At 38.5% G+C, this 12,790-nt stretch overlaps 1 protein-coding gene across 2 annotated transcripts in view; it reads right to left on the minus strand.

Moving 5' to 3' along the window:
* Fam19a1 (family with sequence similarity 19 (chemokine (C-C motif)-like), member A1) overlaps window positions 1–1,543 on the minus strand; it is a 485,469-nt gene extending 483,926 nt beyond the window's left edge. For both annotated transcript variants that reach the window (XM_005383818.2, XM_005383817.2), the window contains exon 1: window positions 1,085–1,543. The gene's annotated coding sequence lies outside the window, so the exon portion shown is untranslated. The remainder of the gene's footprint in view (window positions 1–1,084) is intronic.
* Between the last annotated feature and the right edge of the window lie 11,247 nt (window positions 1,544–12,790).

Raw genomic sequence — 12,790 nt, forward strand, 5'->3', positions numbered from 1 at the left:
CACCTTATGCTGCATTTCATTTTGCCAAATTAATCAAACTAAAAGCTTCTTCCTTACTCAGCCAGTGATTGGAAGCATTTTCTACACAAGAATCCAACTAACTATATGCTTTTCTCTTGAGTAAAGAGGGCTGCGGAACCAAGATTGTTCCTTGTTTTCCTTTCCACTGCGAAATGATACCCTTTAGGAATTGCAACTATACATTGAAAATGTGCTACTGACCTCCCAGGGTGGCCTCTTTCTTTATTCGAAATTGGCACTGTTAAAAAACCTGTGATGTTCAGAAAACAAAAGTGCACATTATACGGATATATTTGTGCACATGATACAGGGTAATTTGTGGGTTTTAGAAGTGAGATAGAAGGTTTTCAGATTATAATAGGTAAATGGTGACAATCATAATTAAGTGCAAAGTAGGAAAACGTTATTTTCAACAGCTTGGTGCCGTTGGTACCCTCTCTGAGATTCGGATGGACCACTCATGTTCTAATTACTTTCACTGCCCACTGTTTACTTTTGTACACAGCAGACTGCCTCATTGTTTTCAGAACTATCAGGATAACATAAATGCATTCTCCTCCATAGAGGAAAAATAGTAACAGCCCTCCTGTGACTCCTACCATGAATGCATTTAAGGACCTTTTCAGAATACCCTGCAAATTACAGAAAGACAAAACAGAGGTGGCTGGCATGCATTTCCTGCATGAGAATCACCGCTAAAATGCACTAGGAATTCATCAAAACTTGAAAGAATTCTACCACAATGAAAACTTAACTGCTATCCAATGACTCTGCTTTCTTTTGCTTGTTTCTTTACCCACATAGATCTTAGCCCTCAAAAAGGTTACTGTGGCTTGACATTTACATTTTCCTTTTTTTTTCTCTTCACATTTAACTTTCTTTAATTCTCAGCATTACTTCCAAGCCTCCTGCATATCGCTCTCCCTGCTCTCTTTACAGAGAGGTGGTATCAATAAATGTTTTTCCCAAAATAATATATCCAGCCTTGAACAGTTCTCTAAATAGGGCTGAGTATGTTTCAAATCTGCTTTCTGGATCTTAAATCTTTAAAGAGGCTTCTTACCTGAAAAATCCAGCCAAGAGCAGAGTACTCTATTCGTGTTCATTGGAAAGATCTAACACTTTTTAAAATCCATCTATGGCACAGTTTTGAGATTTTAAAGAAAGAGCTTCCCAACAATCTTCTTTATCAGGAATAAAAAAAAAAATATTTTTGTTCCGGCGATCTTATTTCCACTGTAAAGAAGACATCAGGTTCATTCAGACCGTATTGTCAGAAAAGGAGCCAACGTTTGAGGGGTGGAAACCTTGTCATTTTCACCTTTAAATCATCTCCTGGCGTCACCTCTGCCTGACGAGACCTTTGAAGTGATGGTGAGATAACGCACAGCTTCCTGAAGAGAATCAGTTTATAGTCACCAATGGACCATCCCCACTCCCGTGCCTTCGCGGCAGAGTTAGGCAGGGAAATGTAAGAGCTGGGCTGCTATACGGTGCTGTAAGTAGCAGGAGTCTGTTTCAATACACCCCTCCGCTCCAAAGTACCACATGTCTTAAAGTGACATTACCTTCTATTACAGCGATTGTGAATTCTAATATCTGCCCGTAAGTCTTCAACAACTCAAGCAGTGCTTTAACTCTATATTGCCTGAGCTATTGTGTGAGAGGATTTTCCGATACTATTCATTTGCCAAAGCTCTAAAGAAAGAAAGGAGGAACAAAAGAAAAAAAAATACTTTGTAAAATATTGATAGTGCTAATGGGTGTTAGGCTTCCAACAGTAAATAGGAAAGTGAAATATATGCCATTTCTTACTTCTTAATGCTCTTTTAGTCAGTAAATTAACAAGAACTATTGTTAGGCTTAGACTAATTTAATTCTATTTGTTATTTTGGCTGCTGAAACTGGGAATGGAATATATCTGGAATACATGGGGCTGGGGATTTAGCTCAGCGGCAAAGCGCCTGCCTGGCAAGCGCAAGGTCGTGAGTTCGGTTCCTGGTATCAGACAAAAACCAAAAAAATAAATAAATAAAATATCTGGAATACAATAGAGACATTTATGTTCTTAAACCCAAACATGCTTCTGAGTTTGTTGAACAGGTTTAATATGTCACTTTTAGCATCAGACTGAGATCCAATGAAGAAATATGCTCACAATTTTTGTTTTAAATATTTTGTTTTCCTTAAAATAACATGTGGGGACAGGGGGAAGAAACACTTGGAAGGTCAATCTTGTTTCTAGTACTATGATTTGAACCCTTCTTCCCTTAGAAATATACTGTGATTGTAGTTAAACTTCAAAGATGCATGTAAGGTGACCTACTTTTCATTTATAGATTGCACTAGTAATAATTCTCTGAAATACTCATTCAGTTGCTTCACATAGCACTTGTAAAGCACCTACTATGTGATAGATCTGTGGAACAGAGCAGAAAGTATGATCAGGTTGATCCTCACTGTCATGGATCATACTGTCTACCCTTTAAGATTATTTTCAAAACTGGTATAACTCTCATAATTTTCTTTCCAAAAACTTTTCAAAATTTCTCAGGATATTCTCTTGCGTTTTGCAGAGATTATAGAGGAGGGGCAATGTCACCATGCATCCTTAGAAACATTCGTTTTTCTTATTTTACACAGAGTGAAAGAAAAGGGGGTCCTCCATTACTCATTACATTTCCCACTGGTTACTCACATTGCACAAAACAAATTAAGAGATCTTTGTAACATAACAATCGTTCATTAAAAGTCAGCACTAAAAAATTTCAAAATTACGGTAAATATTAATTTAAAACTAAATTCAGAAAGCCAAAGTTCTACCTGGTATTGGATATTCCATTTCTGTAGTCCATTATTGTTGTGTGTATATTTAGAAAGTTTATGCTAAGCATGCAGTATCAAGACACAAGTAATAATAACCACAACAGCAGCAGCTATAGCTTCCCAAAACTTCACCTCGTGGTACTATTCTATACTATGTCTGGTAAAGTATAATTTAATCCTTTATGTTAACCCCATAAAATGGGTATTATTATTATTTCCATCTCTTAAATGAGAAATAGGAGACAAAGAAAGAATAGCCAAAGAACTTGTTCAAGATAACTGAGCTACTAAAAGATAAAGCAAATTTCAAGCCCATATGATCTGGCTTAAAAGCTCATCTCCTTTATTGATTGACTGATTGCATTTAAGGATAAACCCCAGGGATTCACATGTACCCCTTGCCAAAGAGTCCATCCCATAAACAGTGAGTTAAAGTACTTAATGAAAAAAAAAATTTAAAAATCTACCATGATACTTTATTTCTTTAACATTAAGACAGTGACAAAAATTACTATTCATTTATTCAAGATGCATATATTACTTCAGGCATTTGAAATATACAAGTGTGTAGGATAGCCTTATCTCATACTGATCAGTTGTTATTTTTCTGATATGCTAATGAATTAAAATTAAAATTAAATGCACAGTTGCTAATAAAGGCTATCATATTGAAAAGTAGCCGTTGTGTTTATTTCTAGAAGTCAAATTAAGTTAACTATTGTCATTAACTTAATTTAATGATCTTGAAGCATCGACTCATGATTTGTGTTTGAGCACTGAGACAGGCATTGTTGAAAATATTTTAAAATGAAAACTAAAAGCCCGAAAGTGGAAAAATAGTTCTTAAGTGATATCGCATATGTGTTGAAGCAAGACCAGCAGTACAGTTCTATTTTTTTTCCTGCCAAATGCATAATAGTTCACTGCACTGTTGCCAGTGATCACCAGCTCAACTTTAAGGTCATTTAGTCCATTCCCCCAAGTCGAAAGAAAACCACCTTCACACTCTTCAGAGAAGTTGAGCCTTCTACCTTCTAACCATAGTGGGATTGCATGTACTGATCCCTCTACGGTTAGGTGGATCATAAATTTCTGGTCAATGGGGTGTTAACAGAATAAATGGTGTCACTTTGAGGCAGGAGCATTTAGTTGTTGAAGGAAAGCCTCTAGATCCCTTTTGAGCCAGGTGTGGTGGTGCACGCCTGTAGCCCCAGGACTCTCAATCCAGCCCAGCCTAGGCAATTTAGCATCTCAGCAAGACCTGTTTCAAAAAAAAATTAAAATGGCTGACAGTGTAGCTCAGTGCAAAGGCCCTGAGTTTAATCATCAATATGGAAAAAAAAAATCATTACAGATCTCTCTTATTCTGGAGCATGGACTAGCTGCATGGATCAGTGAGTGGATCAGTGGAGTGATCTACACTTGGCTTGGGTCAGTGAGTGACTACAATGAGCAGAAGTCTTACTCCTCTCTTGCTATCCCATAATGGCTGTACACAGTGAATAAGAAACAGTTTGTTATTCAAACAGTTATTTGTTATTGCAGCATTACCTCATCTATCCTGACTGATGAACACTTTAACTTGTATTATACATTTCTTACTGGAAGTGTTGTGCTGAACTTACTCCCCTAAGCTGAAGAGGACAAGAGTATACACACTAAATTCCCATCTTTATAGAGCCCACTGCAGAAGTCTATTGGGAATCTTTGACCAGGGCAGTAATACATCCAAAGCACTGATTATTGCCTCTGGAATGCCTTAGGGTACCTGTAAGCTAGGACATACAAGCTGATCAAGGCCCATGTTCATGCTCCATTCTGACACTTTGTCATGCCAGCACAGTGTCTGAGAGGCAAAGGGCTGCAGTGTCATTGTTTTAGCCATCTAGTTTCACAAATTCCTGATACTTCAAGTCATGTTCCAGGCCACACGCATTTCAAATAAACACAAGAATTTCAAATACAGTAAAGTTTTTGTATATTTACATTTGTGTATGGAAAAAGAAAAGAAAATCCTATTCAGTGGAATTTCTCCCATGGAGAACCCTCTATTAATTCAGAAGAAAGACCCCATGAAGGTAATTGAGGCTGTTAAAGTTTAAAAACTCAGAGTGCTTAAATAACCAAGAACATTCAGCAAACTACCTTACATAAGAACAAATCCAACAAGTTCGAGGGGGTGACAGTTTAACAGGGTGGGAACTGGAAGGAGGAAAACGATGGTGGGGCAGACATTAAAGGCTGGGGAAAAGAAGGCATGAAGAAAGAGAACGTCCAATTTTCTTAGGGGCAAACTTCACCTGTAGTTGAGTATGAATGTCACTCCAAATGATTATAAATGCCTTTGAAAACAAAAAACAACCTCACATATACTTGGTATGATTAAATTACTTGGAAAACCCCAGGAAAGACCTGCATCCTGAATCCAGCCACAAGCATCACCATGCATTTATTCCAGGACAGAAAGTCCCAAATGCCCCTTATTACCACACTTCCCATTGCTTATGAGAAATGAGAGTTGAGGTTTGGGAACTTAGCTCAGTGGTACTGTTTGTCTAACACACTCAATACCCGGGGTTCAATACATAGCAGCAGAAAAAGAAAAATTGAAAGAAAAAGGAAGGAAACTCTCCTTAGCTCAGTGTAACAACAAGCCAATTAATAAATTGGCTAATTTTGATTCACAAATGTGCAGGAAAAAATGTGAAACATGCAAAATTTTATGTCTATGCATATTTCTAAACTGAAAAACAGCTAAAGGAATTTAAATAAATTACATCTGGACTAAGAAACATGCCAAGTTTCAGTCCAATGCAAAGTGGTTTAGATGCACACCATTTAAATCAGTTCTAAGTATTTCTTGAAATAACACATTTTGGTTGTGATTTCACAGCTCTGAGATTTTTTTTTCTTGCTCCATTTCAATTGATTAATGAAAATGGTGACATTAAATAAAACAATCATTGACATGGCACCTCACATAGAATTCATGCGTATTCTGTATCATTCAAGCACTATTCCTTTTCTCTACGGTGATTTGGGCTACCTGTCAGTCAGTTGACAGTGTCTATTTTAAACCCCAAATGATGTGAAGGCAATATGCCTTTTCCCTTGGCTAAGTAATAATGCTACTCCATCTTTCTCCCATATCCTGATTTCTTAAATCATGTGTTGCGTATTTTCTTCCGTAGGACCACTGAAGTTCTGTCTACCTTAGAGGGCTAGCATGTGCCTCAAATCAAGCATATAGTAGCATCCCTAACTTGTACATCTTTGGGACCTAAATGAAGAATATATACTTGCTTATTTCCCTGGTCCGTACCCTATCTTGCTTCAAAGTATACCCAAGCTAAGAAGAGGAAAAGGATGATGAAAATAAAGCAAAAGAAGCATAAGAAAATGTGAATTGATTGATACTGGTGATTATGCTAATACGCAAACACTTTTTTTGAGGTGGGGGGCCTCTTTCTCAATACCAAGCACTGGCTTGGCCTTTACATGCTGCGTCCAACTTGATACTTCTGGAAGCACTAATAAATCCATATTACAGTGATCTCTATTTTCAGGGTGAGAAAACAAATTTCAAAGAAATTAGGTGATTGAACTAATGTTACAGTTCTAAGAGGACTGAAGAACTATGACTCATGTTCTTCTAATTCCTACAGCCTAAGCTCTGCACAACCAAATTTTAGGCAAACAATATTATTGAGAAAGAATGAATTTTAACTCATAAAAGGTCAAGTCAGTAAAGTAAGATAAATCAGATATAAAATGAGAACATGATATGCAAATCATCAAGTGATCTAGGAAAGCACTATTTTGACTCCAAGCTTCCCAGAAGCAATAGTGAAGAAGGTAAAATTTATTTCTTTAAAACCTAGGACAAAAAACAACACAACGCAAAACTCAAGACAAAACAAGCAAAAATGGCAACAACAAAGGCAAAAATACCAAGCCATTCCTTAGAAAAGAATAAAAATCATCCATAGTAACAAAGAATAAACACACACTCAGAAAGAGGCCCAATCATTTGTTATAAAACTTGATATTGAATTCAGTAAGTCATTCTGGATGTGTGAAGCAGAATTTCCAGTACCTGTAAGGAAAAGAAAATGAAAGACGAGATTTTTCAAGGGTACAAGGAAAGATAACCTTCATGTAAAAGTCTCATTTTTCACCTCCAACAGCCTATCTCTACAATTGTGTGTCACCTGCAATTCCTCATTGCTTATCTGTCTTGCAGCCAGAAGAAAAGAAGAAATAAGGTCATTTCTTTTGTTCTCCCACTTCTGATTTCTATATTCTCCATTTAAGACAGAGAAAAAGTTGAAATCACAACAGACTCACCTCGTTCTCTCTAACCAAAATAGTAAGTATACTATTATGTTAGAGACCAAGAGGTCTCTTTGTCACAAGGATATGCGGTCAAACGCTCTACCACTGAGTCATTCCCCTTATCACAAGGATATGAATATGTATGGTAAGCATATAAATGTCACAAAAATGATTGCTTTAGTGATAATAAAAACAATAACATGATTCCTTTGTTACTAAAAGCTCAGGTCTGTAGTGGATTGGAAATCAGACACCCTAACCCATTCTGATCTGACAAATGACCCTTCACCCCCTTGAGGAATTGGCTAGAATGGAGTCCTCGTCACTTCCTTCCCCATGAACATCCTGTTAATCCTATTTCCTGTCTATGCCTCACCTCCATCCATCATTTCCCTCTGTGCTCAGGCCCCCTTGCCCAGCTACCGTCTCCTTTTATCTTTTACTAGTTAGGCTATGTATCCCTAACTCGTTCAGTTATCTAGACGTGTAGTGTATACCTCTCACACATACCTTCCCCACCCTGTAGCCACAGGAGACCTATTGGAGACACATGATGAACATATAATGCTTGTTATTTGAAACATTTTGATGATCTCTCATTAAGCTTGCAATCCAGTCCAAATTCACGGCCATGGCTGACAAGGCTTTGCATGAGCGGTTCCTCTCGAATTCTCTAGCCTTATCTCTGATTCACAGTCTCACTCGGCACTTCTCTTGGGTCACTTCTGAATGGGACAGGAAAACTTCCCCTTAGAAGTCTTCTATTGCACTTCAGACAGAAGCAGGGTAGTATGTTATTCACTCGTATAGTACCTGGGATAACACTACCATAGCCTAACTACCTCTGTAAACAGCCATTTCCGGCATTTCCTATTGAATGTCTGACTTAACTCCTTACTGGAATGACCCTGAGAACAAGGAGAATGAGTATCCAGTTCACTGTTGCATCTTCAGAATCTAATATACAGTCTGAGATATAGTACACACTGAAATGTTTGAATGAATAAATGAATAATAATGAATGAATCAAGAATAAAATACTAATTTGCCATCAGGATGGCATGCATAATGAACTGCTTTTATAGGAATGAGTTGATTTTGTGACCCTTTCCAGCAGCCTCTGCTAAATCTTTTGGTGGCCAATATATTTGTTTATGAAGTGGTGACACATATTCAGGGTGACTGCCTTGTCCTGGTTCCTCTATGGCTATGACACTAAGTAAAGGAAATCGGTGCATACATTGTTTGAATCCATGCCTACCTATGCTAAATTTGTTAGATTTTTTGCTAGAAAAAATTTTTTAAAAGCAAAGTCTGGATTTTCAGCCCTTGTTTTCAGTATTTAATATCCAAGTATGATCTGATGATAGAGCTCACAGCTGAGCCCAGAAGAATCGAACAGCCTACCGCTGTTAAAACTCAAAAGAAAATACCATACTTAGAACGTCACTGCACTGAACCCAGAAGAGATCCCCAAAGTCTTCTAAGTTGGCTTCTTTCTTTTGGGGGAAAGCAGAAGACCAATGGAGAGGAAAGAGACATACTCAAGCGAACACAGCAAAATAACTGGCATGAAGGACATTAGAATATACCTTCCCCAGCTAATACCACTTTTTCCCCCTTCCTCCACTGCCCTCCATCACCTTCCTCTCTCTGACAGACAGGCATACACACACACACACACACACACACACACAGAGCAGTATCCAGCAGAACATCTGCAGCAGTGAAAATATTTTGTATTCCTGTTGTTCAGTTTGGTAGTCACCATCCGCGTGCGGCTGGTAGGCATTTGAAATACCTGGCTAGTGCAACCAAGCAACTGAGATTTTAGTTCTAGTTAACTGATTTAAATAGTCACATGACTGCACTGGAAAACAGCTCTAGTGGATACCAGTTAATTCAAGGAAAACAAAACTAGAGACAAGGAATAAATTTCAAAGCTAAAAGAAAGGTCTGTAAGTTACCTGATAGTAACTGGTTCGGTTTGAGTGTCTCCAGCAACACCCATGTTGAAATTTAACCCGAGTTGTCTGTTGCAAAAGCCAGTTTGGCTCTGTCTCCATACGTGCTCCTCTTGCCGCGTAATGTCCGTGGCATCTCAGAACCCTGCGGAATCCCCCCAGCGAGAAGATCTTCACCAGGCGCGGGTCCTTTGATTTTTCTAGATCCAGCCTCTTGAACCATGAGGTGAATAAATCTTTATTCTTTATAAATTACCCAGTTTACAGTGTTATAGCAGGAGAAAGCGATCTAAAACGGTGACCTTCTAAGAGGTGGATAACATACAAAGACAAGCTAGAATGCATTTGGATACAATTTGTTTTTGTTTTTGTTTTTTGAGACAGTGTCTCACTACACAGTTTAGCCTGGCCTTGAACTCACTTTGTAGCCCAGGCAGGCCTCGAACTCCACAGTGATCCTCCTGCCTCAACCTCCCGAGTGCTGGGATTACAGGCATGCACCACCATGCCCGGCATTTGGATACAATTAAAAGAGAAAAAATCACTTTAAAAAAATGTTTTTAACTGGAGAAAATGCTAACGATGAATGGTATCTTAGAGGTTGACAGCCCATAGGTGGCGCTAGCCTCCACGTGGTTTTGAATTGGCAATTCCATTATAACCTAGGAAGGATTTAACTCTTGACTCTTATCCAATTCTCTCTTTTCCTTGCAAGGTGTCTGTTTATTCTAAGGCAGGCTCCTCGGATTGAAGCTTGATTGCTAAAAGGTATTGGAGCTGTGTCCTTCCTCATCCGCAGTATGAGTTTTGGTGGAGACATTCAAACAATAGTAGTTACTATCAGGTAACCCAAGAGCTTTCTTCAGGCATGCTGAAAATTGTTCCATGTCATGGGCTTTGTTATTCTTAACATTGCTGGTATATCCTAGAGCCATGCTTTCCAATACAGTACTCACTAGCCAAATGTAGCTACCCACATTTAAATAGGTAATGGCAAGAGAAAGGGCTGTTTTGAGAAGCTTTCTGGCTTAAGGGAGATCATTCTTTCCTGGCCTCCTCCAGCAAAACTTTTTGTACCTCATTAGCTTGATATCACTTGAGTCACCTGCTCCTCCTTGAGCCACTCGACCGAGAGTAAAGACCACATAGTGAGGCTCACAGGTGCAGTCTTGCCTCACTCTAAATTAAGAAAAAAACCAGCATGTCCCTGAAGAGAAGTTTGAGACAAGAGAAATGTGGTGTACAGTGAAAAATTGGATGATAAGAAAAGGGAAACAAATATTGAAGACATAATCACAGTGGTGAGCAAAGCTTGTAGGGTTTTCATATACTTTGACAAAGTACTTTTATATTTTTATACTTTTTTCCTACTTACTAAGTATATAAACTCGTGTTTTTGACACAGGAAAGTGAAGATCTAAATGGAAAAAAATTTAAGTCATCTATAGTCTATCGTGCAAAATTACTGTTACTCACAGGTAAGTGTACATACCCCAACTCTGATCTGTACATGCCTGTTTTGTTTTGTTGCTTTTGAAAAAAGTGGACTGTAACATATGTTTTGTGATTTTTCCCACAAATGAGCCATATTTTCCATATCAGTAACTTCCTTTAATCACATACTTTATCTACTTAACCAATCTAAAGTGTTTTGATTTTGTGAATATTCTACATGTATTTTTATAAATTGTGGCTGGTATTATTTTGTGTGCAGTAAATTTCCTTCATGTAAGTTACTTCATTGATTCCTAATTCCAAGGGTCATTGTGAGATGAATACAAGTGCACCTGATACGGTATGAGTTTCTGTAGTTTCATGTCTATGCTGTAATTAAGATGTTGCTCAGAATTTTGGGATTATCTCTCACCTCTCCATGCTTGTGAGAGTTCAACTCCATCTGAAACATCCTTACTTCCCTCTCCATTTCCACCTACCATTCCCCTTTCTTTTCTTGCTAACTCAGCTCAGTTTTCTAGATTTAGTTCTTATATGTCATTCTCTAGAGAGCATTCCTTGATCTCCCATGTCTCGGTTAAACACCACTCCTCTACATGCCCATAAGATTCAGAACCAGCTGCATCTGACATCCCATCTACTGCTCTCTGCCTTTGCTATTCCTTGTCTCTCCACTAGGCTATCTTTTATACCCAGATCCTCAGCCAAAGCATCATGCCTTGCCATTCCTCAAACATATTACACTCTTCTTGACTTAAATCTTTTGTACATCAGGTTGTTGTCTCTTTCTAGAACATTCTTTCATCCTATTCTTTGCCCAAATGGCAATGTAGCATTCAGGTTTCACTGAGACTTTCCCTAATTCTATCATTCCTTGCTTAAGAACATGAATTGTTTTCCCAGTGCACAGAATATAATATCTGCTGGCTTTAATACCACAGAACACAAGACCCATCATAAATTGACAGACACTCATATTTTCAGTCTAATATCATGTCACTCCTTGCTACCCAACCACACAGTCACCATGCATCCAGTTTTCACTCACTGATTGATTCATTCATATTTTCACTCACTTAGCAAGCACTCATTAAAGTGTCCACTAACTCTAACTGAGTTCTAATTAAGAATAGAACTCAGTAACTTATGAAGATAATCACTGTCCAGTTTCAAACATTCCAAATGCTTCCTAGATTCAGGGCATTTGAACCAATTATAAGCTTCTGTTTCACACACCACCATTCACTCGCCTTCTGTTCGTATCCCTCGTGCATAGTAGGGACTCAATTACAATTCATGGAATACGTGAATAAATGAATGTGTGAATGAATGAACAGAGTCACTTCCCATTTATTCATGTTTCAGACATTTTCCGAATTTGCAGCAAGATTCTAAGCAAGTGCTTGGCTGTGGGCTGAGCAGGGGGAGGCCAGGAAGAATTTCAGATGATGTGTCTCTGCGTGCATGGGTGTCTGTGTGGGAATCAGAGTCTGAGAATGCCTAAATGTGCTGTGCCAACCACATCCCATTGCCAGTGGGACAGGCTTTTTGCATCGCTCCTTGTTTTCTCTTCACCACCACTTTGTTCCTTTCTTCAAACACACCATATTGGCAGTAGGCCTTCCCCACTCCTCGCTTCCACCCTCACACCCAGGATTTCTTTTCTTCAAACTGTAATGGAGAGCATGTGGTACTTCAGGAGTCCCAGCTGAGAGAGGAGAATCTACCAGTTTAGACCAGTGGAGAAGAAGAATATTGAAAAAGAGGCTTCCAAGGAAACCTCAAATATTACTAAAAAGGGGAAAAGAATTGACTTGTGCTTGACCATACTCGGATCCCCTAAACCAGAGGTCCTTATCCTTGGCAAAGCATTACAGTAACCTGAGGAGTTCTTAAAATTCTAATTGCTAAGGCCCCACGCTAGAGCAAGTAAATCAGGAACTCTGGAGGTGGGACTCAGGTAATAGTATTTTTCAAAGCTCTCTAGGTGGTTCCAGCTTGGAGCCAAGTTTGAAAACAACTACACTAAAGTTAGTGACAGGGCTCTTGTCACCACAGCAACATCAGAAATACCTGTAATGTCTTGTTAATTATTTGCCAACTAAAGGCACATCTTATATGTTTAACACATTTAAGGTTAGCCTAATGCTTACTATGTGCTTGGTATGATAATTGCTATCATATAAAAC

The sequence above is a fragment of the Chinchilla lanigera genome, unplaced genomic scaffold (assembly GCF_000276665.1).
Source record: "Chinchilla lanigera isolate Chin_1 unplaced genomic scaffold, ChiLan1.0 scaffold00020, whole genome shotgun sequence".
NCBI classification, from domain to species: domain Eukaryota; kingdom Metazoa; phylum Chordata; class Mammalia; order Rodentia; family Chinchillidae; genus Chinchilla; species Chinchilla lanigera.